Genomic DNA, 14,712 nt, shown 5'->3' with positions numbered 1-14,712 from the left:
AGTGACAAAGTAACAGTGTTTTCCCATCACTCTCCATCCTGAGCTCCACTCCCCAGGGGTAACCATTTTTCATGATTTTGTTTCTTGTTCTCTGGTGTTTATTTCCAAATAATATGTTGGTTAGCCAGTTCTTGGTTCAACAATTCCCTGTATTATCAATTGATTTTCTGTTCTAATCATTGAGGGTTTAGCTTCCCCACAACCCCCCCACCACGTCCCCCTCTTTTTAATGTAGTTTTATCCCATTAGTCAGGATGCAGTAGGTCTTGCTGCAGCGACAACCAACCCACTGTCTCAGTGGCTTCTATCAAGAAAGGGATTCATGCTGCACTATTGCAGGCCCGTGGGGCACAAGGAGAGGCAGAATCTGTACGCTGTAATCATTCAAAGGCCAAGGCTGACGGAGCTGCCATCATCTCACACAAAGCAGTCGCTGTCCCAAAGGAAGAGTCATCACACCAGCAGTGAAATGCTCACCCGGAAGTGATTCGCATCACTTTGGCTCATAACTCAATTGCCAGAAGTAATCCATGGCCCCATCCAACCCCAGGGGTCAGGAAGCGCCTAGAACAAGGGGGAAGCAGAAATATCCCGGTGAGCAGCACTGATGATTAATGCAGTTACCATTGCAACTCAACATACGTAGTTCAACCTCAATTCTTGTTCCCTCAACTTTAGATACTATGCATTGCCTCCCGGCTTTGTGACGAGACTGTTACTAATGGCCTCCTCGGCCTCTCCCTTTCCTCCTGTCCTCCTGCTTTGGCTCCTGATTTCTTTCAGCTGTACTTTTCCACTTTTCCTCTATTTTTGGTCAAGTTTCCTCCACTCCCATACTCCTCAGCGACATCAATTCTCTTATTTATTTACCACATAAATATTACTCGCCGCAGAGACAAGCAGAGAGCTGGGCCTTCGTTTCTTTCTTCAGGTGTCTCATGTTACCACCTCTGGTGCCACTCTGGGGAATTTTCAGACGGAGACTCCTTACCTACACCCCATAAACTTCAGTTTGCTTTGTATTTTCACTGAAATTCAAACATCAGTGGAAGCACTGGAAGATAAAACTGAGGAAATCCGGGCCACAGGACGTATCAGGGTGCCACGGGCCACAGGAGCCACAAAGGACCAACATGGAGCCGGCAGCCTCAGTCAGCTGGAGACGGACAGCAGGGCTGGGCAAGGGGCAGCTACAGCGGCAACCGGAAGGTGGAGTTTAGCGTTCAGGCCCCGGAGCCCATATTAGGACCCCATCCTCACCGCCAGCCCGGGTTGGTCCCTGGTCTAGATGGATTAACTGTTCCATCATTTTCCTTCTGATGCCAAGTGGGGAGAAGGGCCTCATGTGCCTTCACGGTAATGTTCTCCAAGCAGTACTCAGCTGGGACGCCCTGGGGGTACCATAGAGGTCAGGAACAGCCAAAGGGCAAGGCACTGTTCGTTTGTTTGTTTATTAATGGAATCAGAATCAGGAGATTTTAGTACCAATATGGACTCTGTGTGTATTTATTGGGACAAGTGGGGAGGAGACAGTGGTTAGAGATTGCCCAGTCCAACCTGCCCATTCTACAGATGAGAAAATTAAGGTCCAAAGAATGACAGCAATGTCCCCAGCTTCCCTGTGCATCGGGGGCTACTCTGCACCCCTCCCCCTTCCCATAGCGGTGATCTTTCTCCCTCTGCCACTGCCTCCCACCAAAACAGCCCGGAGGACTGCAGGCTGGGGGACACTGGAAAGGCAGAGCCGGACAGGTAAAGAGAGACCCCATCTCCTGCCCACAGGACGGACAGCAAGACACGCCTTGGGTCACACACTGAGTCCGCGTGGACAGGCCAGAGCTCTCCCCCCCGGGGACTGTGGCCAAGCCTTTCCCAGAGGCCCCAACTCCCTGGCCCTTGAGGTCTCAGATGGAGGGAGGCATGTGCCTCTGGCTACAGAGCAGGCCCCTTCCGGGACAAGAAGGCAGCTCCATCCTGAGCATCTCCACCTCCCTCTCCATGACAGGAGGGGCATTGGCATCCAACGCCAGCAGGAGAAGCAGCTTTCATCAAAATCTCTCATCTTCACACACCACGTCCTTTAGAGCCCCCTCACTTCGTCTCCTTTAAACCTCATGACCACCCATGAGACAGGAGCCACAAGCAGTATTATCCCATTTTACAGATGAGGCAACTAAGACTGAGGGGTAAACACAGCGGCTGAGCATCGGAGCGGGGGTCTGAACCCAGGTCTCTTGACTTCCCAGATCGAGTGTCCTTGTACCTAAGGAGCCATTCTTAGGCTAGACTGCTCCCTAAGATCGGAATATGCCACTTTAGAAGCTGCGGGGGTGGGGAAGCCTTCCTCATCCTTTCTTCACAGGGTCGTCTTCCCTGACTTCCCAGCTCCCGCGCGGCCGCGGGCGGCCCTATGGGAGCATCCGATGTGTGGGCGCCCACCGCCCTCTGGTGGCCAGAGGACAAAGTGCTTTCGGATTGTGACTCCGAGAACAAAGCCCGGCCGGTCTCCCAGCCTCTCTCACTGGCCAAGTGAGAAGTGGCCGTGAGGGTTCTTTCTTCTGGGGGCCCTGGCCGCCGCTGCCGTGGCCCGGCTGACTAATGAGATGTCCATCAGCTCAGGAAAGAGCAGCTGAGTGTCTGGCTGGGGCTGAGTCTGCGCGACTCAGGTGAGACTTGGACTCGGGGTTGCTATGGCCAGTTTGTCTGGGCTGCTCCAGGGCTCACCGGCCGCCCAGGAGGGTCGGCTCCCCCTCAGAACTCGCCCCAGCCCACCCCAGCTGTCACTAAAATCGACTTCAAGGCCCAGCCCTTGCCCCCTCCTTCAGGAAGCCTTCCCTGCTCCCTCCCGACACCTCAGGTTCTGCCTCTGCCTCTGTCAAAATGAGCGGGGTCTGTGGCTGGCGTCTGCTCAGCATTGCATTTCTGAAGGCAGGGGCTGGTCCTGTCAGCTCCTGGGATGAGGCCCGGGTGGAGCCAGTGAGTTTGCTGAACGAGAACATTTCAGCCCAGCCGCCACATCCCAGCCTCCACCGAGCCCAACAGGAGAATGGGGCAACTCTGGAGAAAAGTGGGCTTTGTGGGGGTCGTACCTGTCAGTACCATCCAGGTTTGAGGGTGAGGCCACAGAAAGAATTTCTGGGGACAGTTGGGGCGACTGAACATCCTACCTGCAAGGTGTGGGGACCTGGAATTGGCCACCCCAAGATATGTCTCTTTGGCATCAGGATTATTTGAGGCTGATTGCTTTTGATAAACTGGGACAGGGAAGGAGGAATGGAACTTGCCCTTTGTTAGGACACGTTTACATTTGTAAGGTAAATCTCTATCTGTAAAATGTGCCTCCCTCTCTGTACCAGGAAGAAGAAAGGAGATGATGACCTTCTCTCTAAAAACTCTTAATCAATACCAAAGGCAAGGACTTAAAATCTGCATTTTATTGTGCCTGTCTGGTAACCTCCTGTAGCTGACTTCCCTCCCCCTCCCAACTTTGGCATTTCTTAAGGATTAAGCATCTTTCCTTAGGCTGGGAACCGAATGTGGTGCTCATCTGTGACCCCCCCCCCCAGCCCGAGGCAACACACCTGCCACCCCGCGGCGCTCACTGGGACAGCAGACCTATCTGTCGTTTCCATCAAGCGCTGTGCTGACAGAGCAGCCTCGTGACTATTGTAAAAGGGACATTTCAATCACATGTGAAACACCCTGTTTGGGGGTATATAACCACTATGTGCACCCCGCTTCTTCGGTGCCCTTTCTTCCTTCGGGAAGAAAGGCCCCGGGCCATGGTTCCTCATAAAGCTTTGTTTGATTTTCTCTTGCTATTCTGTGTCATGTGAATTTAATTCGTTCTCCAGCCAGACGAACCCCCATTTGGGAAGAGGAAATGTCTTCCTCCCCTACAAAGGCTTGTTTCTTCACCCACTTGTGTGGCCTCCACCTCTCCAAGGAATCCCCAGGGGCCACAGGCCAGCCTCGGGGAGGGGCGAGTCGGGGGAGAGGGGTTGGTTCTGGGGGAGTTATCTTGGCGCTTCTATTTTCTCATCTATACAATAGGAGCAAATAATGCTGATTGACAGAGGTTTCCAACCTTAAATGAGGCAATTGATGAAAAGCTGTTAGCACCATGGTCAGCCTTCTACCAACTTCCAGGTTCAGGGAGCTGGGTGGGCATCTCCTACCCAGTCATTCATTCAGTCCCTGCTGCGACAGTACGGATGGTGGCCCAGAGTCTGGACGCTGGAGCCGCACCGCCTGGGTTTGAATTCTCGCTCTAGAAAAGGAAGATGATGGCAGCACCCACATCATAAGAGCGTTGGGAGCACTCAATGTATGAACACAGATAAAGAGACGGGACAGCCACGGGCACTTAGGAAATGCTCAATAAAGTGCGCTCTTACTGCACCGTTGCGTAGAAGCCGCTTGTCGCGAGGCTGGCTCAGCCTGGAACGTGTAGCACAGAGTCTGTAGCACAGAGTCGGAGCTGAGCTGCCTTTTACATAAAAATTGGTCTTTCTAATGCACACCCTCGGTGTAAGTGTCTTCACCCTGTGGTCAACATGCCTTCCGTGTGAAAGGAAAAACAGAGTGTGCCCTAAAGACGTTTGTCACACTAATGTTTATTCAATTGGTTAATTAATTAATTGATAGCTTCTATTTTTTCCTAAATAGGTTTGCATTACATGCACGGGTTTGTACGTGAGGCAGCGGTGACCCACACCTGGACCGCGGGCTGTGCTCTCCAGCCTGTGATGCGCCACGCCAAGGCTGCGGCCGGTGTGGGGCCGCACATCTGCTGAGAGCCCTGGAGAGCTGCGCGCCAAACCAGGGCCATTTAATATTTCATTAATGACTTGAAGGATGGAATGGAGACCCAGCTAATCAGATCTCCAGATGATCCGAAGCTGGAAGGGATCCTCGCTACTTTGGAGGACAAGATTAAAATACAATCCAAGCTTGACGAATGGCAGGGCTGGACCTAAATCAATAAAGAGGGCAGCAATAAAGATAAATGCCAGCTGTTCCGAATAGAGACGAGAAAATTATCCGGGTACCAAATGGTGATGGGAGAAATGAGTTTGGAGGAGGCTGGGAGGAGCTACCTGGATGTAAATCCATCAAGTCATAGTATTTGTAAAGTGGAGGAGCAGCTCTGTCACCTGGGGGACGTCAAACTTCACTGGGTATAAGAATTACCCAGAGAGCTTGGTCAAATGCAGATTTCCAGGCCACAGGCCCGCGATTGCGATCCAGTTGGTCTGGAATGGCGCTAAGATGATTCTGATGCAGGCCGTCCGTGGACGGTGCTTTGAGAAGATTAAGGCCTGCAGGTGAGGAGACGGCCGCTGACCACACCGCTGTTTCCCAAATGCTTTCTCTGGAACACTCATCCCACAGGCTGCTCTGCAAAAGTGACTTCCACAGTCAAATAACCCTTTAGAAAGAAAAACAAAAATTCACGAGGTAAGCGAGCATATTCATGAGGCCAACATTTTCTACAGTGAAATAAATAGCTTCACTTGGATTCACTTGGATTAATACAGAGTTTCCCAAACTTTTTGACCAGGGAGCCGTCTCTTCCTGTAACATCCAGCAGCGTCTTGGGGACGCACCTGAGAAGGTGTGATCCCATTCAAGCCCCTCCCTCGTCAGATTCTCCAAGAGTTCTCAGTCCTTCCACCGCCCCGTGTTGAAACTAATCCAGGGGGCTGGGACTTGGAACCATTTTATTTATTTATTCTTTTTTTAAGATTTTATTTTTTCCTTTTTCTCCCCAAGCCCCCCGGTACATAGTTGTATATATTCTTCATTGTGGGTCCTTCTAGTTGTGGCATGTGGGACGTTGCCTCAGCGTGGTTTGATGAGCAGTGCCATGTCCGCGCCCAGGATTCGAACCAACGAAACACTGGGCCGCCTGCAGTGGAGCGCGCGAACTTAACCACTCGGCCACGGGGCCAGCCTCACTTGGAACCATTGTAAATGCTGCTGCATCTCCTCGACTTCCCTGGGTCTGAACTTTCTTCTAGCATTTAAAGAGAGGATGGAAGCAAATGAGCTAAAGCTTCGAGTCTTTGGCTTTCCCTTGCCGGGTAAGAGCACCATGAACCCCAGGTTGAGGGGGTGGAAGGTGTTGCTTTTCCTTTTTTGTTCTTTGTCTTCCTTAAGTTTGTGTCAAAAACTGGTAGTTGCCCTCCATGGTCTATTCCCTCCGAACCCTTAGTAACAGAATCCCTGTATCATTGAATATGGCCATGTGCCCCAGTACAGAACCACATTTCCCAGCCTGTTTTGCAGACAGATGTGGTCAGATGTACTCAGAAGTACATTCGGTGTACATGGGAGGATTTCTAGGAAATAAGGAGGCTGACACCTTTGGAAGGTATCCTTTTTGCTCTTCCCAACCTCTTCTTCCTGCCTGGAACACAGATATGGTAGGAGCACTGGCAGCCATCATGGGCCATGAGGTGAACTTGTGGATGGAAGCCACTCAACTCACTAAGGACGGCAGAACAGAAAGACAGAAGGAGCCCAAGGGTTTGATGGCATTGTGGAGAGCCAGAGCAACGCTGCCAGGCCTAAGAGAAGAAAATGCACCCCTATTTTAAGCCATGGTTTTTCAGGTCTCTGTTACCTGCAGTTAAACGCAATTTTGAACTCACACAGAACAGAACCAGCGAAGCCTTTTTGTCATTGTCTGCAAATCTCGGCCTTGCTGGGCTGCCATGCTGACTGTATCCTGCATGTCCTTGCCATACGTCATGCACATCTGTGTGCATGAGCGTGTGTGTGTGCTCTCCTCCCACCTTCAGCAGAAGGCAGCTGCATTGCTGGAGCCCAGCTCAGTGTCCTGGGCAGTCACACCTGTGTCTTTGGCTGCCTCTCTCTTTTCCCTTCATTGTAACTAACTGCAGAATGGAATTAACTCAGAATGACATTTTTGAGAGTTTCCAATCCCTCTAGAACGAACTTCCCTTCTAGAACTTCTATCCTCAGAGTTTTTTTTCCTGAAGTTTTGTAACCTACGTTCCCACCTGAAACCAGTGAGCGACTCCTGAGAAGTAGGTTGAGTGTAAATTCCATCTCAAGAATTCCGGTTATATCACCCATGAGACTTGCTGAAAAAGAAAGAAAAATCACGCAACTGCAAAGAAAAACAAGAAAGGAGCACAGTCGAGAGTCAGAAGGATACCCGGATCCACTCCAGTGATGGATCAGGTGGCAGAAGGTCCCCGCTGCAGCCTGTCCTCACCGCTCCGTGCTGGCCTCCAGCGGCAGGGGCCGTCGGAGCCTCAGGTCTTGGATGCTCCACTCTGTTGGCGGCCCCTGGCCTGGGGCGCACCTGCCTGGTGCCCTCTGGGAGGCTGCCAGAGGAGAGGAGCGCATCCACCGGAGCGCCCTCTGCTGCTGGCCTTGCGGCCTCAGGAGCAACACAGAGGATTTGAACTTTCCCCTCCGTTCTTTGACTGGGAAGTCCATTTACAAGAAGCTTTTAGCCTAGTTCAGACCTGGTGAGGTGGCTGCATTTTCCCGGAGCTTCCAATGGGAGACTCTCCTGGGAGAGGGACCTGGCGTCCACAGGATGCCTGTCCGCTGACCGGTGTGTGCTCCTCACACACCATTCGTCTTCAGTTCAGCCCCATCTCGTCATCTTCTGATCCCTGAACCAGCTTCTGATCCCTGAACAGCTTTGCAGTTGGGCCTCCATAGGTTTTCCCATTGTGACCCCATGCACATAACAGCAACCCACACGAAGTGTGTGTTTTCTCCCAACAATGCAGGCAGCGTGTACGCGCCTTAAGACGGGCAGGCAGCACGGGTCCTGCATCCCGTATCCCCAGTGCCTCCTGTTGCTGGAATGAATGAATGAACGAATGAATGTGGAATAAATGTGGAACAAATGGAATATTATAAACGTGTATAAACTGTGTTACTCCCACAGGGAAGACACATGGGGTGAAACTCACAAGGTTTCCCTCGAGGACGATCAGGCTCTTGCTCCCTGATAATCAAAACAAAAACTGCCCTATCTTTTCCTGAATATCTCCCAGGTGATATCCTCTCCCTGCAAATAAAACTGTTTCTGCTGAAAAGTCCATGAAACAGAAGAGACAGGTGCCAGTAAAATGTCAAGTCATTTTTTCAATACATTCACGGGTTGTTCTCGGCTGCTCTGTGCTTCATCGGCAGCATCCTTCGGCCAAATAAACCAGTCAGTGCTCAATTCTCCAACTGACTAGATGGCTCAGGGAACAAACCCTCAAATCTGATTACAGGAAAATTCATTACTTTAAGTACTCCCTCAGGGTTCAGAGCTCATAACAGAAACCTCCAGAGGCCCCGGCTCGGGGGAAGAGAGGGCCCCCCCGTGCAGCAGATCTACAGATTGGCAATAATTAACCTGAGCTAATTATGGCGAAGCCCCAGGTCAGTCTTCCCGGATCAAGGCTGCCTCCTGAGATGTGAGTTTCCAGAGCCAGAACTTTGCACTTAAACACAAACGAACGTTCAGCAGATTTTAATAGAAAAAGAGAATGACCCAAATGGGATCCTCTCCCAGGCAAAGACGGAGCGCGTTGGAACTTCCCCCGCAGGGACACGGCTAGAGCCCTGAGAAGGACAATGTGCCAAGACACCTTCCCCAGAAACTGCTGACGAGGTTCTCAGGGATTTTAAAACCAATACTAGCTTAAAATTTGAACAAAATTTAGACAAAACTGCCACAAACACCAACACATAAAGACAAACAGCAAGCTAAGACGACATGGAAAAATAAGAAAAACAATGAATACTCTAAGAGAAACTATGGCAAATTATAAGGAAAGAGAGTTCACAGAAACAACAGTCAGTCAACTCAATCGACACGTTCAACCTCACCCTAGTAACAAAAAATTATATCAAATAGTGTGAGAACTTTTTGTCTTATGAGTCAAGTTTTTTTAAAGGTTGATGCTCATATTTATAAGAGTGGTGAATTGGGCATTCTCATACACTGTTGGTGGGAGTAAATCATGCAACTTTGGGAAGGCAATTTGGCGATAGATAACAGAAGTCTTAAAATATCATACCCTTTAACCTTTTGACCTAAGAACTTTGTCCTTAGGGCACTGATTCTCAAGCAGGGGCAATTTTGCAACCCAGGGGACATTTGGCAATCTGGAGATATTGGTTGTCAGGATACCGAGGAAGGGCTGTGCTACTGGCATCTAGTGGGTAGAGCCCAGAGATGCTACTAAATATCCTACAGTGCACGGGACAGAGCCCCAGAAGAAGAACGATTAGTCCAAAACGTCAATAGTGTTGCTATTGGGAAACCCTGCCTTAGGGAGGAAACTGAGATTGGTACACAGGGACGTATATCCAACGATATTCATTGCAGCATTGTGTAACAAGTTAAAAAATTATAGGGGCCGGCCCAGTGGTGCAGCAGTTAAGTGCACACGTGCCAGTTTGGATCCCGGGTGCGGACACGGCACCGCTTGGCAAGCCATGCTGTGGTAGGCGTCCCACATACAAAGTAGAGGAAGATGGGCACGGCTGTTAGCTCAGGGCCAGTCTTCCTCAGCAAAAAGAGGAGGATTGGCAGCAGATGTTAGCTCAGGGCTAATCTTCCTCAAGAAAAAAAAAAAAGTAAACAGTGGGCATCAATAGAGAGCTAGTTAAATAAGTCATATTCCAGGCAAACATGAGAAAACCGCCGAGCCACTAAAAACGAGATAAGTATGTGTGTTGACACGGAAATAAATTCATCATATAGTGCTCAGTGAGAGTGTCTGGCTTCAGAATCCTATGCCTAGTAGGGTAATATTTTTATTGCATATATGCATAGGAAAAAGTCTGAACGCTTTTAACCACCACATCCCATATTTGACAGTGGTTTTCTCTAAGTGGAGACGTGATGGGTGATTTGAATTGTTTATTTTAGCTTATCAGTGTTTTCTGTTTTTCTGCCAACAGCGTGGCTAATGGAGACCCTGTAATGTAGTGTTTTATTATTTATTTATTTATTTTTAAAGTTTGGCACCTGAGCTAACAACTGTTGCCAATCTTTTCTTTTTTTTCTGCTTTATCTCCCCAAATCCCCTCCATATATAGTTGTATATCTTAGTTGTGGGTCCTTCTAGTTGTGGCATGAGGGACACCGCCTCAGCGTGGCCTGACTAGCAGTGCCAAGTCCGCGCTCAGGATGCGAACTAGTGAAACCCTGGTCGCTGCAGCGGAGCGGGCGATCTTAACCACTCCGCCATAGGCCGGCCCCTAATGTAGTGTTTTAGACCAAGGACTTCAGAGTCAGACACAGAGAGTTCTAGCTCCGTCCTTTCCTAGTGACATGAAAAAGGATGATGGAGTACCAGTGAACCTGTGTTCCCATACGTCTACAAGCAGCAGGGGCTGTACCCTCACACCATTTGCCCCTATCCGTATAGAATGACCCCCTTTTCTCTTTCTGGAAATCACCCGAAAGCAATGATTGTTCTCGAACCTGGAGACATTTAAAACTCCAAAACCAAAATCATTTTGAAAAAGCTGCCCAAAGCAGTAGAAATAAAGCAGGAGACTGAAGAGGGGAACCAGGAGGGAGTGGAGAGGCTGCTGGCCTCCGGGAGGCCCAGCAAAGTGATTCTGAAAATGAGGGGCACCCGGGAGGCGGGAGGCGCAGAGCTGGCGTCGCTTGTTGATAGCTCCGCGAGAGGGGGATATCGGCTAGCATCAGGAAATCGCCGGGACATGCTGTGGTTTTAGGAAGCAGGGGAGGTGGGGTAAATGAGAGATCACCCAAACCAGCCCTATTTGCAGGAAGCAGCTGAGGAGAAGAGTAAATTTGCATGGCAAAACCAAACACCGCCGCCCCCCAAGCAAATAAACCCCAGCCTCTAATCTCCATTAGCGTGAGGACAATGAAGGCTAAACGAACTCCTGTATAATACCTTGTGTCATTTTTTTTAAACAATCATTGCACTGGGGCCCCGGCGGTGGAGCCATCAGACGCGCTCCGAATCTGGAGCTCGCCAAATAGTTCCTCACATTGCAAGTGCAGCGTGGTGGGCGAGAGCGTGGGCCCTGGAGGTGGCCCACCCAGGATGCAGCCCTGCTCCTCCATAACCTCCGGGAGACTCTGCCCACCTGCCCGATGGGGCTGGGTGATGGCCCCCACCTCCTAGACTTTTGTGGGCTGACCAAAGGCGATACACGGACGTCGCTTAGCGCGCCGAGCCCTCGGCAGGCGCTCCCGGCTGTTTGCTACTGTTATATAACACACCTGACGGAGCGAAAGCCGAAGCTGTCAGTGCTTATAACGCGGCGGGAGGGGGGGCGGCCCCGTTTAGACGGTGGGTCAGAAAGCTTCTCTGGGGAAGAGCTGGAGGAAACCAAAAGAACCTAAGTCTCCAGGAATTTACAAAAATCTAGGGGACGATTTGGATTCCGCCAGCGCGTGGCAGCGCTATGGAGGCCGAGCTCAGCGGGACCTCAGGGGCCCGGAGATCCTGCAGACCGGCCGGTCCTGAAGCAGGGGGCCCCGCCCTGCCCCAGGCCCCTCTCCTGTCAGCAGGGGCGAGCAGCCCGGCAGGAGCTAATGAAATGTTTACCGAAAAGATTAGCTTGTCGGTGGAGCCTGGACAGATGGCTATTGATCCTCTGCTGTCTGTCATCCTTCAGCTGGGAACAGGGTCCCTCCGACCTGGAGCTCAGGCCCCAGGGCAGGGGCACACGGGAGGAGGCGTTTGCCATGTTCGAGGGCCTCGTAGACCTCCGGGGTGGGCAGAGGGGTCTCTGAGCCCCCGAAGCCCCCACCTCTGTCCCTTGGGTGGGTCAGCTGTGGAATCATGGAAAGAGCACAGTTGAGATAGACTGGAGTTCAAGTTCCACCTTAGTTGTTTTGTGACCTCCGACTCTGTGAGACAATTATTCTCACCCGGAAAATAGGGACAATGATGCCTACCTTGTGGAAGTGTTGTTTCCAGACTTAAATCAGGGAATGGGTATCAAAGTTCTAAGGACCAACATTGCTGAGGGGATATTTGTCCAATTTTTTAAAATGAGAAAATTGAGGCTGAGACAAGACCTCTTGTCCTAGTCCATGAGTTTTTCCAGCATGTGATGCCACTTGGTGGTCTTGAGGAATCTGGCTTCTAGGATGTTCTAAAGAGCTTGACCTTTGACACGTGGGCAATACAGAGCCACTGAAGCGCGTGACTTGATAAAATATCGGTTTAGCAAGATCACTCCGGCTGTAGGAAGGTGAGACTGGAATTTGTCACAACTAGAGTAACTCGTGGGAAGACAGAGGCTCCTTAGAGTCTGGACTATAGGGCTGCGTGATTGATTGATGGATGGACAGGAGAGATGGGGGGAGGGATGACTCCCGTGTGCATGGTGACACTTTGGACGAGATGGGAAGCCCTAGGGGGAGAAGCAGACAAGGGGGAGATGACGAGCTCATTGTGAACATGGAGCGTGAGATGCCTGTAAGACTAGCTAGCAGGTTCTCCCTGAAAGGAAGGTGGTTTCCCGGAAGCCAAGGGAGGGCTGCAGCCAGGGACCCTGGGGGGAAAGTAGGGCCATTTTAGGAGAGGAGACACTTGAGAGTCTTCCAGTGTGTGGGAAGCATCCAGGAGGGAGTGAGCCAGGAGAGAGAGAGAGAGAGAGGAGCAGGGTCTCGAGAGGCACAGACTCAGCCCAGGTGGGGCCTCGGCCCACGTCCACAACTGAAGGGCAGCCCCGTGGACAGGGAGGCTGAGCTCCGGCAGGAAGGAAGGGAAGCTAAGCAGAACCTCCCTCCACCCCCGTGTTGTCTATTTTCTTGGGGAGGGCGGAGAGGTTGTCTGATAGGAACACGGAGGGATGAGGCAGGGGCTGAAGGCAAGTCAGGAAATTGGGAACCAGTCGCTGTGATGCGGGGTCGGTGAGCCGAGGAGTCGAAAGAAAGATTTCTTAGACTCTTAAGATCTGGCAGTAGTGCCCTTTTATTTAGAGAATAGAATAGCATGGGGACAGGACCCATGGGCAGTCAGAGCTTCTGCTGCTGCCGCTTCTGCTGCCCCTGCTGGCATGGGGACAGGACCCATGGGCAGGAGGAGCCACTGCTGCTGCCCCGAGTTGAGGGTTAGGGCTAATTTTATAAGGCATGGGTATGTGAGTCATCTCTTTACAAGACAAAGGAAAGAACATGAAAAAAAGTTACAATGGTATCAGTGCAGGTGGGGTCTGGTCGTTGGGTGATCCCATGACTTTTAGACAAGAATCAAATCGGATTAAATAAAGGTTAGAAAGGTTAGAAGCCACCACCCTAAATCAGTTACATGAGATTGCCAGACAGCAACCAACTTAAGTTCTTGCCTTCCCCATGAAGAGTTTCTAGGGACAAGGTCATCTCCCTTCTTCTTCCTGGTACAGAGAGGGAGGCACCTTTTACAGATAGAGATTTACCTTACAAATGTAAATGTGTCCCAACAAGGGCAAGTTCCATTCCCCAGAGCCTCCTTCCCTGTCCCAGTTTATCGAAAGCAATCAGCCCCAAACAATCCCGATGCCAAAGAGACATATCCTGGGGTGGCCAATTTCGGGTCCCTACAAGGTCATCCCCCCTTCCTTCACAAATGCAAATATCTCTCAAAAGGGCAAGCAAAATTCCAGTCCTCGGAGCCTGCTTCTCATCTGCAGTTTCAAAAGTAACCAGCCTAAAATCCTCATCAGCTGTGGGGAATGGAGGAGAGAGAACCGACCTGGGGCGTATAAAAGGGCATGCCGGGGTGGAGACCACGAATGTGTACAGGAGAGAAGAGCTGGGTTTGAGTGATGCCAGGGATTCAAACGGGCGGGCCCTGGGAACTGCTGGCAGGTAAGGGTGAGGGAGAAGCGTCTCAAGGACCCTCCAATTGCTGGCTGGGGGATTCGGTGCCATCCAGCCCAGTGCACACGTGGGAAGGGACGCTGGGAGCAGCCTTGAAGGGGTTTCAGATCAGGCTGCCTGAAGGGCACCGGTCAGCAGGCGCCCCTCCCCTCTCCCCTCCTAGGAGCCTCTTGCTTTCTCCCTTCAGTACATGAAAGTTTGCAAACCTGACTGTCCGCCCTCACCAGAGGGGACGCTGCCTCAGCATTTCAAACCGCCTCACAGGCACCTGGCAGAGTGGAGAGGAGCAGGCCCGGGAGGCAGCCTGCTGCCCCCTGAACCTGTGACCCTGGGTACTTCTCTTCCTTTGTCTCAGCCTCAGCTTCCCCATCTAGACAATAAGATTGTTTCCAGGAATCTCAAAGCACCCCGGCCAGTGTGGACATTCTCAAAGGGAAGTTTTCCTTGCCAGTGTGTTTCTTATACCCTGAGGTGCTGGCGAGGGGGCGGTGCGGAGCGAGGATCAGAAACACGCCAGGCAGTTAACAGCAATTGTCTAAACAAGGTCTGAATGGGCCACGCTTCCTCTTAATTAATGGCTTCTTTTGAGGTTATTAAGTTAGACGGGTAGGTGTGTGGCCTTTCTTTCTACTGCCCTTCAATTAACAGGCACTCTGCTTGGTAAATGTTAATTTAGAGTAATTGGGTGTGCAGACGGCGCAGGCAGGGGAAACAATGCTCCCGCTACTGTCGTTAATTGCTGGTAAGTGTTGTTCCTGTAGCCGTGGTCCCACGTGATTAATGGCCATGGAGTCCAGGCTGACGCCCCTGAGGGTTGGCGGAGGCTTAACCCCTTGGTGACCGAGATGAAGGCAGAGAAGAATCCC

The sequence above is a fragment of the Equus przewalskii genome, chromosome 26 (assembly GCF_037783145.1).
Source record: "Equus przewalskii isolate Varuska chromosome 26, EquPr2, whole genome shotgun sequence".
Taxonomy (NCBI): domain Eukaryota; kingdom Metazoa; phylum Chordata; class Mammalia; order Perissodactyla; family Equidae; genus Equus; species Equus przewalskii.
The sequence above is the reverse complement of the archived record's forward strand: the minus strand, read 5'-3'. Positions refer to the sequence as shown.